The following is a 17,232-nucleotide window of genomic DNA, read 5'->3' on the forward strand; positions in this document are numbered from 1 at the left end:
GTGGGCAGTCTTATCCGGAAAGGGCCGGTGTGGTGTGGTGCAGGTTTTCATTCAAACCAAGCAGAAGCCACACCTGAATCTACTGAAAGTCAAGATCAACTGATTAAACAGGTGGAATCAGGTGTGCCTCCTGATTGGTCGGAATAAAAAACCTGCTCCCACACCGGCCCTGTCCGGATAAGATTGCCCACCCCTGGTCTAGAAAGTCTTTATATGCTGTAACATTACAATCAGTTTACAATCACAGATCAGTTCCAGCCAGTGTTGCAAACTCTTTTTAGAGGAAGGTAGCTTAAGTATGCTCAAAACGTTGCGATATGACATCATAGAGTAATAATAATCATGATGACTGGCCAATCCAATCATAAATTAGCGTGTACGAAGAAGAACGTCTTCTTTGGTAATGGCACTACAGACAAACTGTTTACGCATTTGACTTCTACAAATACAAGCAGTGCTAGTGGGTAGTCATGAAATAGGTATGAATGAAATGGTGACAGATGGAATAACTGACTTTTCTTACTGTAAATATCGCCAAGACGTCTGTTTTAAAACAAAATGTGAGGGTGGGTCAGACAACGGTGATCAGTGATTGGTCAATGGGAACAATGGAACAATGGTGATCAGTGATTGTCCTTTTTGAGCAATGACAATCAACGATTGGTTGATGGGAGCAATGGTGATGAGTGATTGGTCTTTTATAGCAGTGGTGATTGGTACTTGCTTGACAGGAACATCGTCTCGCAAAAGCGCATCTCAGTCAGGCATAACACACTGGTGGTAAGTCAACTCTCAACTTGTAAAACCAGCAGCTGTGATTAAAGCTAGAGGGCCATATCAAGTGCAGGACACTCGCTAACTCTGCTCAAAAAGTAGATTTGTTCCTAGGATCTCGTTTAAATTAAGTTGATCAAAGGTCTAAAAAATCTAGCAGCAAAGTCTCTAAGTTGGCAACACTAGTTTCAGCATGACAGTGCCCCTGTGCACAAAGCCAGGTCCATGAAGACATGGTTTGCCAAAGTTGGTGTGGAAGAACTCGAGTGGCCTGCACAGATCCCTGACCTCAACCCCACTGGACACATTTGGGATGAGATGCAACACCATCTCACGTGGCATCAACGTGGCATCAGTGCCCAGCCTCAACCACTCTTGTTGCTTAATTGGCACAAATCCCCACAGCCATGTTCCCAACTCTAGTGGAAAACCTTCCCAGAAGACTGGAGGCTGTTAAAGCAGAAAGGGGTCCAACGCCTTATTAATGCTCATGGTTTTGGAATCAATTTTGGGTCAGGTTTCCACATACTTTTGGCCATATACAGTAGTGGATCAGAGTAAATGCTATTACTCATGTGTGCTACAAAACTGGAACAACAACCATTTCATTTTCTTCTAGTGCTTTTGATTAATCTAATAACGCACAGACCGCTAAAAACAACAGACACAACTACAACCCTTACAGACCTGTGGCTGTGATTGGAAACACACTAGAAACAGTATCAGAAATGTTTTCATTTCCTCCGTTCTCTCATCAGCAGTGACTCTCGTTTCCAGAATAACGGAAGTGTAATTGCACATGAGTCACGCACACAGTTCACAGAAACTAATAAAAACGATGTCCCATTTCATAGTCTATAAATGGTGTCGCACATATTAATGTGTGTTAATTCACCTCAGGATCTGACTTCATTTCCTCTGTAGAAACCAATTACTAGGTTGGGATAAAACATGGCTCCTCTTCAAATGCCATTTCCTCAACACTCCCCATGATCCGATTGACACCTGTTTCCTCTCTCATTTCCAGGTACAAGATGAGTGCTGCTCTGTTCAAACTGTTTATCCTTGTGTTGGTCTTGTTGGCCTGCGCAAAGACACTTGAACTGCGTTGACACGTTACACACCCATGCCCAGTCACACACCAGAGTGAAAGACACAATCAATACTAATGTAATATCATGACTGAGATACATGTGTGTGTGTGTGTGTGTGTGTGTGTGTGTGTGTGTGTGTGAAAATAGCACATCTAAGGCTTGTATTTACTGTATTAACAGTAATTTAGCCTGTATTTAATCATTAGTGGAGTGCTGAGTGAATGGACATCATTAAAGAACTGTAAGCCCTATTCATAATTCATATCTCGAGTATCCATATTTTTAATGTTTTATAATCCAACTGTCGTCTATACCCTAGAATGCTGTCTTTTTTATGCGCTGCTCTCAAAGGTCACTAGTCTGTACTTTAGGAGGGGAAAAAGGCTGAAGTGTTCAAATCGGGTGCGAGCATGGCCCGCTGCAGTCCTGACCTGTCTCCTATTGAGGACGTGTGGCGCATTATGAAGCGCAAAATAGGGCGACGAAGGCCCTGTACAGTTACGCAGATGAAGACATGTATAATGGATGAATGGGGGGAAAATTCTACTGGCTAAACTTAACCAAGTGGTGTCTTCACTCAGCGTCCAAACGCTTAATACGTGTTATTAAAAGAAAAGGTGGTGTTACACGGCGGTAAACAGTCGACTGTCCCAACTTTTGCAGTCATCAGATTTAAAATGAGTGTATATTTTCAAAAATAGATTCAATGCACAAAGTAAAACCTCAAATAATGTGTTTTTAATATAGTACAGGGTGAATTGAATTTTCAAATGACTCTTTTTGTTGTTGTTTTTTTAATCTTCCATACTGTCCCAACTTTTTCGGAATTGGGGTTGTAGTGATGCCTGTAACAGCATAATGGCTGCATAATAATAATAACACTAAGTTACTGAAAGGTAGTCGAATTTATTTAGCCCTCTCAGTCGATATCATGAGTGGCTGTTACTGATTTTAAAAATCAGTTGTCACACTGAGACCCAAATTGTAGGCTGGAGAGGGAAACAAGCACGGCATTACCCATGCAAGTCCAAACACTTAGCGTGTGGTGGGTTTTTTTGTTGCTACAGGCACATTTTAGAGAGAAATCAGGGATAAAAGCAGGTTTTTCCCACCCACAATTATTGAGTAGAACTGTGCATGCAGTGTTGGAAGTCATAAATTAACTTATCCAATTCCAAAATATCCAATTGACCACTGATGCTAAAACACACACACACACACCTGAAAAATAGGACTTTTACACAATCCCTGAAAAAACACCGATGCTTCAGAACAAGTTTCTAGTGGCATTAACAAAATGTTGTTTTTATCATGTGCACATTGAAACAATGCCCTCATATGGCCATATATGGTTAATTGTGGGCGTGTCTGTATTTAAACAAGCACTGATATGAATGTGCACTGGCAGCTATGAACAATTGGTATTTATTAAGCTTCACTAATTACATTTAGCTGATGAATCCCAATTTTTTCTTTTGCCTTTTTTTAACTTCTGAATCTTATTTACAAGCTTTTCCATGCAATGTTGATGAATGAGGCTGAATTTTATCTAGTTTGTACACTGATATCAAATCAGTATGCACTTGATATACATTAAAACTGGTTTATTAAGTGTGTATTTTTATTTTTTCTCCATTCGTCATCCGGTCACTGATGGGTATTAAATTGCATTTGTCTTATAATATGCAGTATACTGAAAGCCCTTTCTCATACTCAAAGAAGAAGCTTATGAACTTCGACTGCATGTCAAGCATGTGTAGCTTGAAGCATTTATTTATTGCACTGGCTTTGTAAATATAGTGTGTGTGTGTGTGTGCGTGTGTGTGTGTGTGTAGGACTGGTCCTGACAGTCAGATCATTATAAACATTCATATAACTATATACGTTGGCATAAAATTCAATAATATGAGATTTTTACTCCTACAGTCTGTACCAGAAGGGACAAGGGTACAGTACAAGCAATGTTCAGGGATATCGTTTTTCTTTCAACCTCCACTTCATCAACCTTTTTTTGTTCTCATCTGTACTGCTATTACATAAAATTAACTAGTGGTAAAAACGTAAGCATATCGAATCTCATCGGGGTAGACTATCAGCGCTCTCCAGCCTGAATAAAGCACTTGGGTGGTCTTTGCAGCCGAGTTTGTAGCTGAAAGCATTACAAATGCTCCAACTCTCATCAATAGATGCTCTATGGCCCATGAGCAGGCCAATTATTTCCAGAAATTTAACACCACCTCCTCTGTGTTGAGTCGGCTCGTTTGTTTTCTGTTGCCGATTCACCATCGGAGAGACAACACTCCAGGCTTTTTTTCTTTTGCTCACTATCTCACTATCCCATATAAGGACGGCCTTTAATTTGCACTTCAGTCATGAACTCTACGGTTGGCTGAGCAATCTGTTCACATATGGATAATCGTATGAATTCTCCATCTAATTAGCCTCTGTTTCACTTCCTGCGCTCTGAACTGGGGGAAGATTCTCAGACCTCTCACAGTAAACAGAACATCAGCTGACTTTACAGCATGTGATGTGTCATGTTACGGTGATAGCATCATAAATATCTTTCCATCGCTCATTGTTCTGTGATTTCTCCAGGCTTACGTGTGACGTATTGATGTATTTCCATCTGGGCGGTGAAGCACTCATAATATAGAAGCCAGAAATAACAGCTGAAGAGATCCCTGTCAATAGGAGGATATTTATAGATCTCTTTTTCAAGGATAAATTACATTATCTCAATTCCTTTCGAACATTTCCTGGATTTTACACCAAAAGCTCATATCCTGTGTCAAAATCGACTGGAAATTGAAATTAGAGCAGGGGGAGATGATGGATAATGGATGTCTGGTAGTCAAACCGATTACCCGTTATGCATGTGTTACACCCTTAAAGTCTAGGTTATTATTCAGGTAGTTATATTAGAGCATACGACTAATCCACAGTGAAACTTTGTGCAATTACGAAAATGAGGATTGTAACTCAGGAGCCACAGACCGCCCCTGGGAGTTTAACCGCACGGTCACGCTAGCAATCAACAAAGCAACAGGCTATCATTCATTTTCTCTGCGTTGTGATTTCAGCAACAGCAGCAAGAGACACAGCGACAGCGACATTTGGAGATTTTCTCAATTCTAAGCAAAGTAGGTATGATGGCAATAAAGTGAAAAATCCAACTGACTGGCTCAAATGATTAGTCGCACCAATGCTATAGTGCAACGTTTCCCCACTCTGCAGTTCGTTCCCATTCCTGTTTGACACCAAAAAATGGAAATAAAACTTATAACCATGGTTTATCCTGTCATTAAATATCTATAATGAAGCTTGGAGGGAGGTAGCAGAGAACTTTGATGTGTCTGGTGAGTGTACGTAGCTAGCACAGTGAGGTGAGCTTGCTTCACTAATCTACCAACATGGCTCGTACAAAGCCTGGCGCATGGCATGAAAAGCATCGTTCGCTTCCGTACTGGAGTAGGGAATTCAGGGCACAAGGCGAGGGAAACCCTGGCAAGGGTGCCAACCCATCGCAGGGCACAATCTCACACACATTCACACACTATGGACAATTTGGAAATGCCACTCAGTCTACAATGCATGTCTTTGGACTGGAGGAGGAAACCAGAGCACCTGGAGGAAACCCCCAAAGCACAGGATGAACATGCAAACTCTGCACACACAGGGCAGAGGCGGGAATCAAACCAACAACGCTTTCCTCCTCAAATTGGTCACAGTCGTCACAGTGCAGCCTAACACACTCTGAGGAAAGCGCTATCTGCCCTCTTCCACATGCGTGAGCTCATAGACGCCCATGATTGGCTAGTGTCGCTGTGATCGACAGGGAGAGAGCATATGTTATCCCTTCCACCCTGAGAGCATGGTCAATTTTGCCGTCGTGGCTCCCGGCCGTGGATGGCTATGGGAGAATCGGGATTCAACTACAGATCTCCTAACGATAGCGTAGTAGGCACATGCGACAACAATAGCGGATGTTACATGCCCACAATAGACAGACTACAAGCCTGCTAGTGTGTGTCCTTAGGGTTAGGAGTTAATATGAGTCTAAACGCTCAGTCACTAGCTCTGTGTTAGCTCAGGGTTTTGTTCAATATTCTTAATGATCTCCTGCACTGGGACAAGTTATGTGGATGCCACAGGCTCTCAGAGGTGAATAATGATTCTTGAACTGGACTAAATAAAGTCTCAGGTGGAAACTAGGCCAGAAACCCCAAATAACGTCTGACAGCAGGCGTGAACTCCTCTCGCAATCCTAAACGATGACAGAAGGTTTAATCAAATGCTGCTAAATCACTGCCCTGGATTCCAACTCGGCGCAAAGAATCCGATGCAACTCTCTTGTTTTCGCTGGTGGCGTGAAATCCTGTTGAATTTCAAAGGTTGCCTGGATTCTTCGGCAAGCATTTCCAGCTCGATAAAGAAAGTCTGAGCGCGCCAACGGCTTTCAGGAAGACTTTCAAGTGGTGTTAATGAGGACATTGTTTTCTCGTTCATGAAAAGAAGTGGCCTTTTTCTGGGCTTCTACGACAAAGCGGGAATCTTCCAGCAAACTGAAGGCATGAACACGCTTATAATATTCTGACAGAACATTTTGAAGGCTCATGTGTATAGCGTCCTGCAGCGCTGCGGATCCCTGTGAAAGAGAAGCCAGGTTTCCTGTCTTAGCAGGAGGTCAATAAACTGTGACTACACTCGCATGGCACTTATTCAACGCATGAATGGGAGCCTTCAGGGGAATTTTCAGTCGCATAATCCAGAGTGACTTTTCCATTCTTCCTTCCTGATAAGGGAGAGACCAGGTTGGAGATTTCTATTGTGAAATGCCTCAAAGGGCCCGATGGCTTTGGGAGTCTAGATGTGGGGTATCACAGGCACACAGAACAGACCAGGCACTGAATTTCTGCAGTCATGTTGATGAGAAAGAAAGAAAAAAAAAAAACCTAGCGAAGTGTGGAGTATAATAGAGGGCAACAGGGACACACAAAGTTTGAATTAATCCAGGTGATTTATTTCGGATTCAATCTCGGTTGGATTTTCCTTCACAAAAAACAGCTTTAAGTTTATTTTATTTTTTTCTTAATCCAAAGCCATATAAACAACAATAGAGTAGAGCCTAAAATTCAGAGTACCGACAACTGGTTTAATTTCCTCTCTTGTGGAACGTCAATATGGTTAATTTATTATATTTCTTTTAATAATGAACTTTCTCAAACAAGATTACATCATACCAAACCGGTGCTGGACTAATCGAATCATTGAATTGAATCCATTAGGGAACAGTCATTAAAATAAGAACAGGTAATATGTATTAGGAGTGTACAGAATACATTTGCATTGATTTGCAGTGCTACAAATCTCTAACGGGCCAAACAACACCAGCAAACAGACATCCTCAGAGATAACACTTTTCCATTTGAATGTAAACAATCAGTCAGTCAGTCAATCAGTAACCTAGTGATAGTAACTCAGACTGTCAGTAAGTCCACCAGTCAATACATCATTTACTAAGTCAGTCATTCAGTTAGTTAGCTAGTTAGTGATTTAGTCAGTCAGTCAGTTCCTCCATTAGTCACTCAGTTGGTCAGTCACTCAATTACTCATTCAGTCTGTCACCCTTTCATTCATTCATTCATTCATTCAGTCATTAAGTCACTCAGTAAGTCAGTCACTAAGTTGTTCATTCCATCACTCAGTCAGTCAGTCAGTTAATACAACAATCAGTCAGTCACACAGTCATTCAGTCAGTCAGTAACTTAGTCAGTCACCTAGTCGCTCATTTAGGCAGTCAGTCACCCAATCAGACAGTCACTCATTCGGTCAGTTCAATCAATAGATCAGTTATTAAATCAGTCATTCAGTCACTCACTCACTCACTCATGTTTAGCAGGATGAAATTTCCCACAGGTTTTATATTCCTCTACTATAGAACTCTGTACAGGAAAGGAGACAGCAGTAATACTGATATTGCTGGATGTTTTATGTTGAATGCACTCATTGACATTATACCTTGGTTCCTAATCATATGGATTATATAAATATATAATGTTCCCGCTTGCCACTCTCGTCCTCATTTCTCATTATGGGTTTGGACATAAATGCCTTTAAAAGTGTTTAGCGATGATTGTTAAAAAAAAAAAAAAGGTCAAATAAATCCAACTGACCCTGGCACACATTATGCAGCATAGTCGCATAACTAACGCTTAAGACAGCCTGGTTTTTCTTCCAAGGCCATCAAGGGAGATCATTATGACACTGAAATCTAAATGAAATGATCAGATTAAAGGGCATAGCTACAAGACACTGAGATGAGCAATTAAGTGAGGAAGACTGAAAGATAAGAATCTACTCGCCATCAGTACGTGAGCTCGTGCGAAGAAAAGTGTGTGTCATTAGAGATCAGAGCTGATTGTTGCTCTGGATTATTCCCATGCAAGAACAAACTATAGGATAATTGTTTGGCTTTAGTAAGATAGTCTTCTGTACAGGATGACAGATTAGCAAATGCACCAGAAGCCAGTTGCTTGCAGATGTAACACGCTGGAGTGATAGAATCAGGCTGGATGTGACAATGCGACAATGAAAATACCCACACAAGCACAATTTTCCTCTTCCTCTAACTTGCTTTAGGACAAAATGAGAAGGTTAGCAGCTTTAAAAACAAGATAGCACACAAGCAATCCGAAGGAAAGTGAGGGGAAAAAGAGAACCGAGAATAAAAAAAATGTGAAAATGAAATGTTTCATGTCCTCATGATCTTAATCAATAAAACCGAAGCCTTGGCCTTCCCAACACAAAGCGCACATGCATGAAAGATTGGGACAAAGAATTTTCGCTTAAAAATCTGGTAAGTGTATTCCCGTGTCTTAGCCCTTTTCATTTGGCGTAACATGCTCCTTGCAAAGTGTTGATAAGAAATGAAGGAAGCTGTGCTTTGGATCGCGTCCCAGCTGTTTTGAAAATTGTTTTCATGCTGTACTTTATTCTACCACAACAGAGGGATAAGCGTATGTCTGTTTTATTATTATTTTTTCTTCTTCTTCTTCTTCTTCTTCTTTTTCCCCTACAATCAAAACACACCCCCACATCTTTGATTACAGCAGGGCGGAAATTGCTGTTTACCAGGCTTTCAGTGGAGAGCTTTGCAATGATTTGGGGATCTTTTATTTTTCTGTGGTACTGTCTGATTTAGGAAGATAGCCTCCCACTCAAACCACAAAACAGATTATCAGTCACTGACCGCCTGCTCACAGGCTGGGGTTTATTTATTCTTTTGAACTAAAGGGAATAATGTCCATGCCACGGACATGCGACGCATGCGACTGCGACTCTATAACACGAATATACAAGTGTGTCACTTCTCTGTATCTATTTGGTGGGGGGGAAGAAACAACGAACATGAGAGAACAACATTGAGGAAGCATGGCTGTGATGCAAGGGATGGAGAAGTCATGAAGATGGTAAACTTTTTTACAATGTAGAGTAATGGTTAAAAGTACTCGAGATCCCAGATCAGTGGTCTCGTCACCACCTGAGGCCATAACATCATTTCCATGAACAAAGACGGTGTAATCTTCCCATTACAGTATAAAATGAAACGTCTATCTCTGCATATGGAGTTATATACAGTAGCGCTGATAAATTACAATCAGCTATGTTTCAGAATGCCTAGTTGTTATATGTTATATGAGCCAAAACATATAGTATTTTTAATGCATTTTATTTACCTGTGGTGTGCTTAAATCACAGGATACATGTGCTGAACTTTACAGAAGCACTAAGCGGCTTTGTGTCATATATCAAGGCGGTAACTCTGGACTCTGGACATTTCCCAGCAGCCTCTGCACCATACTACATCATTATCACATGACCACCTGCACCTGTATCACGTTTCTGTTTAACGAGCACTCCTATATATATATATATATATATATATATATAGCCACTTTTTATACTGCTTCCTTGTCTTACGTATTGTCTAACTTCACCTTTGTCCCTGTACCACGTTTTGTTTCATAGTTTATGTTTAGCCTTAGCCACAGTTTTCTGCCTAGTTGCCTTAGTTTTGTTGTTTGTTTGTTTATTAAACGTTTGAAACATCTGCACTTGCTTCCATATCCACCTTTGAAACGTGACACTTTGCATTATTATTTTTTCCTTCCTTTCTTGTTTTCTCGTGATCTCGACTTAATTTTCTCGTGATCCCGACATGACAAGCGGCTCGATAAATAAAACAAACATATGCATGATTTTATACGGGACGTCTGTCATTTAAATCATCAAATCATTGTTACGGTTGAACCAGCTCCAGCTCTCCCCTACTGAAGATTTACCCACTAACACTTTATTTTGTTTGTTTGACTGCAGTGTCTATGAAAAAAAAAAAAATCATTATGTAATATTTTGTATTGAAGCCTGCAGATAGAGAGGTTTTTATTCCTGTTGATCGTTCGAACAGAATTTTGGCTCTGCTTTCATTATCAATAATAATAAGCGCCGCAATTCAGTCACACATCCAGTTTGAAGGCCTCGCAATACAGAGGATTAATACAATGAGCTGCGCTGTCAGTGTCATGTTTTATAAATCAGTACTGTGAGGGCTGAGAGTCTTGTCTCTAAGCGTCATAGATTTACACCGAGACGAGTTAATACTGTAATTATGGACTAAGTGGCTGTTTCTTACTTTCTCAGTTTTCGTACAATCCTAACGCTGAATTTCCTTGACGTATTCCTTACATGAGAAGTTGTGTAAGTTGCAGTAGTAAGTGTAACTGTCTGACAGTTTGATGTAATCACAATATAGCTGTGGCAGATGAGTCCTTGATCAGCTTTTCATTTAAATATCACATAAAATTAACCAAATGTATGCATGATTTTATTAATAAGCCTCAAAAGATCATGAAAAAGGAGTCTATGTTGCGTACACACGTTATGATTTGATGACCTCTATTAATTGCATCATGGCCACGTTAAATTGTGCACATTTATCTATGTTGCTACATGATACATAAAATATACATATATATATATATGCACTATATGGCCAAAACTATGGTACAAACCACTGGCATGTGGGCCTTCCCCAAACTGTTGTCACAAACTAGAAGCACACAATTGGGATGAATTGGAACACCGACGGCACCCCAGGCCTTCCCAGGCCAAAAATCAACAGTCCCTGACCTCACTAATGCTCTTGTGGCTGATTAAGGACAAATCCCCACAGCCATGTTCTAAAATCTAGTAGAAAGTCTTCCCAGAATAGTGGAGGTTATTATAACAGCAAAACGAAGGACTAAATCTGGAACGTGATGTTCTACAAGGACATACTGTATAGGTCTTTACTTGGTCAGGTGTCCACAAACTTTTGGCCATATCGTGTATTTCCAAGAAAAAAAAAGGATGTGCTGGATCAAGTGCAATTTTAAAAGCTGCTAAATAATGATGGTTTGTTTGTCATCTTCTCATTTCAATATCACTATATTAGCCTTCCTTTTTATGCACGTCTTTCCTTATATGTTACCCACGAAAGAAGAAAACACATGATCAGCATCACTCTGCATTTTATATCCCCTGTTACCCACCCCCCCATCCCCCCCGGCTTCAAAGCAAGTGTTTCTCCTGGGTCATCACTTTTTATTCGGAGGAGGAGACTAACGGTGCTAGCCCAAGCTTATGATATGTTGTCCTGTAGCTTCCAGTCTCCCACAATCTCATCATACAGACTTACAAATTTACATCCAATATTGACATAAAATCTGAAAAACTCTTCTCAGCAACACACAAGACGTGCACGCAACTGTGAATAAATATTCAAAGGTGGGGTCAGAGATGGGGTCAGAGATGCCAGAACACCTCCTGAAATATTTGGTGATGCTGCACTCAAGTCCTGGCAGCTGTCAATAAATTATACGCTCAGAAGAACTATGGTCTCTGTGGTCCTTATGGAACCCTAGGCTACTGTATGTGAACAACCAACAGGACAAACAGGCAACAATCTTCACCTGTCAATCATGTCACCACACCAGTAAATTCAGAATGAGTGCATGTGTTTGTGGGCGTGGCTTTGTCGGGAAATATATTAATCATACAGTAATATAATCACAGAGTTAGACTAGATCTTTGCTCTGTATATCCAGAAGGCCTTCTGTCTCATCTGCAGAATACACTATGTCTTCCTACACCAGGAAATAACATGACATGTCAAAGCAAACACTAATTCATTTATTTGACGCCAGGTCCTTAGAACAGATCGCATTCATTGCTTTCAAAACAGCCTTCACACTCCAGCAAAAGTGCGATAACATCCTAAAGGTTTTAGGACTAAGGTTTTAGGACTAGGGATATAGGGACTCATTAGGGTTTTTTAGGGTCTGCACAATCTGTTCTCTAGAGTAATACAGAATGGTGTTGGGGGGGGCAGAAAAACCTCAAGTTAGCGGCAGTTCTGTGGCACTTTTTTGAAGAGAGAGGTCAGAGGAGAATGGGAAATCATTGATCATGATTATGTGAGAACATTGACCATTTGAAGGAGAAGTTCCAGTTGCTTATCAGCATGCAGGCACATTTACTTCACTTTGCGTTATACAATCCTGGTGGAATCAGATCTGCTAAAAGAATAGTTCCTGAGAAAAAAACACAGATCTATACACCAATCAGCCATAGCGTTAAAACCACTGAGAGATGACGCGAATGACATCGATTATCTTAGTACAGCGACACCTGTCAAGGAGCGGGATATATTACAGAGCAAGTGAACAGTCAGTTCTTGAAGTTGATGTGTTTCGAAGCAGGAAAAATGGGCAAAAAACGGGATGTTACTTTGATCCGTACCACCTACCCAAACATTATTGCAGACCGAGTACACCCCTTCATAGCAACGCTACTCCCTAATGACAGAGGCCTCTTTCAGCCGTATAACGCTCCCTGACACACTGCAAAAATTGTTCAGGAACGGCTTGAGGAACATGACAAAGAGTTCAAGGTGTTGACTCGGCCTCTGCTGTAAATTCCCCAGATCTCAATCTGATCGAGCGTCCGTGGAATGTTCTGGACAAACAAGTCCGATCCATGGAGACTCCACCTTGTAACTTTGGTACAAGACTTAAAGGATTTGCTGTTAAATTCTTGGTGTTAGATACCACAGCACACCTTCAGAGGTCTCGTGGAGTTCATGCCTCGACGGGTCAGGGCTGTTTCAGTGGCACAAGGTAGACCTACACGATATTAGGCAGGTGATTTTAATGTTATGGCTGATCGGTATATATAGATATAGATATAGATATAGAGAATGAGAAACCTTAAGAGAAGCCTGAATGCAGCGAATCGGAATGTAATATTTATATGACCATTGTGATTGCATAAAACTGCATCTTTTACTAATATACAATAATGTTCAATGATTCAGTGTGTGTACAATAAATGAGAAAGATAGATATTACATTTCCTTCAGGCTACTACCAGCAGCATGCAATTTACCTGCTTTAACTGCCCATTTACACGGCCTAACTGTAAATGAACAATAATACCCACAATGCCTAGGGAATTCATTTCTTCGTGCCCCAGTGCTATGAAATGTGTGTTATTTTCCAGTTTCACATGCACTAATGTACTTCAGTAAAATGTCTCACTGAGCAGTGAAGTGCTAGCAGACTAGAGACAGTTCAAACTTGTGGCCAAATTCAAATTAGGATGTGGAATATGCACGTCTTATGAGCCTTAAAAGATGCAGAAAAAACACGAACTGGCTTCCAACAAACCTTACAAATATTTTCTTTTTCTTTTTTTCCCCTTTTTTTTATAGAGAAAGCAGATAATTAGTGGTTTGGCGGATATATTTTCTTAATAGGGGAAAGTACATCTAAACAATCTTTTAGTTTTTATTTTTAAATCCACATAGTGCTCTCATTTATTTATTATAGCTTTTGATGTTGAAAAGGTTTTTAAGATAAAGGCTGAGAGCATACTATTTAAGATTATTAAGGTTGGCTAATAATGCGATTTTTTATTTATTTTGTGTGTCCGCTCTATCTGGAAAAGACCAATCTAAATTATGTACAAAGCCGTAAAGTATTAAAATAAAATGTGTTTTTATATATACATATATATCAGCAATAAATAATCATTAATTAATAAATAACCATGATCGTCTAATAGTATACAAAAGCACTGATTTCCCAATAAACCAATCTGAAATGGTGTCAGAGAATAAGCGTTCTATTTTTATTTTAACATTGTAAAAAAGACACAGACCTCTACTCTTACTTCTTCGCACCAGTTATCTAGCCAGGATACGTGTTTGCTATTTGTGTTCTGTGTTCATGTCACGTGACAAAGTTGTCCTATAGCGAGCCTAACCCGTTTCACTCCTCGTGAGTGAAATCACCTACCATTACTTTTTAATTTGAACTGATTCACCAATGATTCCTATCGCAACATGCTAGTCAATGCAATCTGTCACGCATAATTAGCAAAAATGATTAGCCGAATGTCGTTACTCTCTGATGCTTTCCATGGTTAAATAAGTAAATGACTACCACATCATTAAGCTGATGATTTATCATCAAATGTAAGTCTGAATGCATAGAAAATGCTTGCATGGATAGGATTATATATTAAAAAAAGTTCTAGTATAAAAGCCCTTTATGCTGTGAGTCACATATTCACATTTCCTCCAGTATGTTGTTTGGTTTTCACTGGGCATCTGCCACTAGATATCCCAATGTGTCACATCCAGAGCCTCATTGAGCTACACCCAGAACACAACCTCCTGCGTCAAGCCACTCCAGCCATCATATTTCTCCTAATCACAGTGCTATTCGTCAGTCGTGGCTCATTAAGGACTCTCATTGGAGGACTATGCCGTCGACACATTGCGAAGCATTGCCATTGTTTGTCTTTGTGCATCAGTAAGCTGTATATATTCATATTGCCTTCCATTGCCTTATCTACTCTACATATACTGTACATGTATGCTAGTGTGTTTGACCCATGCATGTTTGACTACAATTCTGAGTGACAATTTGGATGTGTTGAAATAAAGCTTGTCTTTGAATCCCAACATCTTCGCCTTCCTTGTTACAGAATGATACATTTACATGTCTGACAGTGCGCAGCCCGGTCTGAAAACGCTTGCCGCTATAGCATAGTGCCAAGCATACATTTACTCAGTATAAGATACGCAGCCCATCACTTTATCCTGGTGGACCTGGAGCCTATCCCAGGAACAGTGGACGTGAGGCAAGAATACGCCCAGCATAGGACACCATTCCATCACAAGGCAATATGTATCTACACACACTCATTCATGCCTTGGGGCGATTTTCACAGCCAATCCGCTTGTTTTTAGGAGTTGGAAGGAAAGACTCCAGACACCTGGAGGACTCTGTGCAGATGCTAACCTGGGCTCAGAACCAAACCGAGGACCCAGGAGCTGTGAGGCAGCAATGCTACAAGGTGTAGCAATGTGCCAGTCTACACATCGTGTACAGATTTAAACTGAAGCCAAAACATAAAGGCCAAGGCCATATTTATATTACTACCACTTGAGGAAAGTAAAATATAACCCAAATTGGCTTACAGAAATTTTAAACTATTGGTTTCCCACTATGTGCTCGAAAAACGAAAATAAATATCCAGCTAAACGTGTTACCTTTCTCAATCTGAATGATGTTGGTGCATAAAGCTGGGAAAATATGATACTGTCGGGATTCTGCTCAGCCTGATGGTATAAATAATAGGCTAATACTCCTACAGCCAAAGTATCATTTTGGTCAAAACGGGATCATTTGTCTGCTGCACGCCGTGGCACACTCGTGGCTGTGCCAGTGGCATGTAGAGATAAAATTAGCAAAGTCATTGATATCGGCATTTAAATTTCTAGTTTGTACCTATTTATTATCAAGTCTGAAATTAAATAATGTTCTAACAAGACTGAAAATGCACATTAGATCTCTGAGGAGAAACGATGTCTGGTCTAAATCATTAACATCCCATAATCAAGAGCAGTGTGGCAAGGGCATGTAATGAAGAGCCAAGGCAATTACACTGGTAATGAGTGCTTCAAGATGGTATTAAATTTTAAACACGGTCAGGTGTGCGAGAAGGAGAGAAAGAGAGCAAGGCCCTTCTGAAGAATGGCGAGAGATGGGCCAAAAATCAGCCAAGAGATAGTGATGAGATTAGACTGTATAATTCATGATGAATCAAAACTCACATGCTGGTAGAATGAACAACTATTAATCAATAGGATCGTCCATTTAATGTCCATAAAAGTTTCTTTTTCCCTATGCAGGACAAAAGAGGTGACAGCATCTGAATTTTTTTATGTGTAAAATTATGAATGGACTTAAAGTGAAGTGTAATAGTAGTCATGTTAACAAATGAACCAAAACGTTGCCGTTATTTTATTAATTCAACAACTCCTAAACTGCAAATGAAACTTGTGATACAATAGACTATACTGTATCCTGCACACACTACCATTCCATGACCTCCACTTAGTGTGTTCATTAAGTTGTGTGCATGAGTAACTTTCAGTGCACAAACCCAAGATTATAGGGTGTGCTGGATCAAGTGCTATTTTATAAGCTGACGAATAATGATGGTGGAAGCCATGCTGTTAAATTAAACCAAAATTTCATTTATTGTTGAAATAATTACAACTAGGACTATTCACGCAGCAATATTGTATTTGCGATATACTATACAGCTATTAGATGATTATTTTAATACTTGCTATCTTGTTGTTTGTTTATCATCATATTATTATTATTTTTTACTTAAAATTTTATGTTGCACTTTTGATAGCAAAGAAAAAAATGCGATCTGGCTCTTCAGTCCGCATTTTCTATCCCCGTTTTTTTTTTTTTTTTTTTTATGTAAGTGCTCGTGTTTAAAGCTAGTGGTCTAGACACTACTGAAAAAGTCTGTCTTGGAAAGAAAATCGGGAAGACCTCGGAGGCACAGGGGATTTTAATCTGAATGAAGAGTCGCATAACCCGACTATGAATACGCTTAACGTTCTCCATTAAATATTGAGCTATCAGTTTGGCAACTCTGAATACATCCACTATGTCTGTGTTAATGCAGATGGTGCTATGGAGGAACTCTGCCATGCACAGAACACCCATGGAGCATTAATATGTTAATAAAGTGATTTTTTTTTTTTTTTTTTTTAACATTTCTATGATTACTATATTTTTGATGGATTAGGAGGGAAAGTATTACATTTTGTAGCAAACATATTACACTTCCTGTCTTGTCAGCTATAAAGAGTACGGTATTTAAGGGTCCTTGTAAATTTTTGTCAAAGTGGCTGAATAATCTCATGGGTAATGTTAAGCTTGTACTGAAC

Source organism: Ictalurus furcatus, chromosome 16 (genome assembly GCF_023375685.1).
Source record: "Ictalurus furcatus strain D&B chromosome 16, Billie_1.0, whole genome shotgun sequence".
NCBI classification, from domain to species: Eukaryota; Metazoa; Chordata; class Actinopteri; order Siluriformes; family Ictaluridae; genus Ictalurus; species Ictalurus furcatus.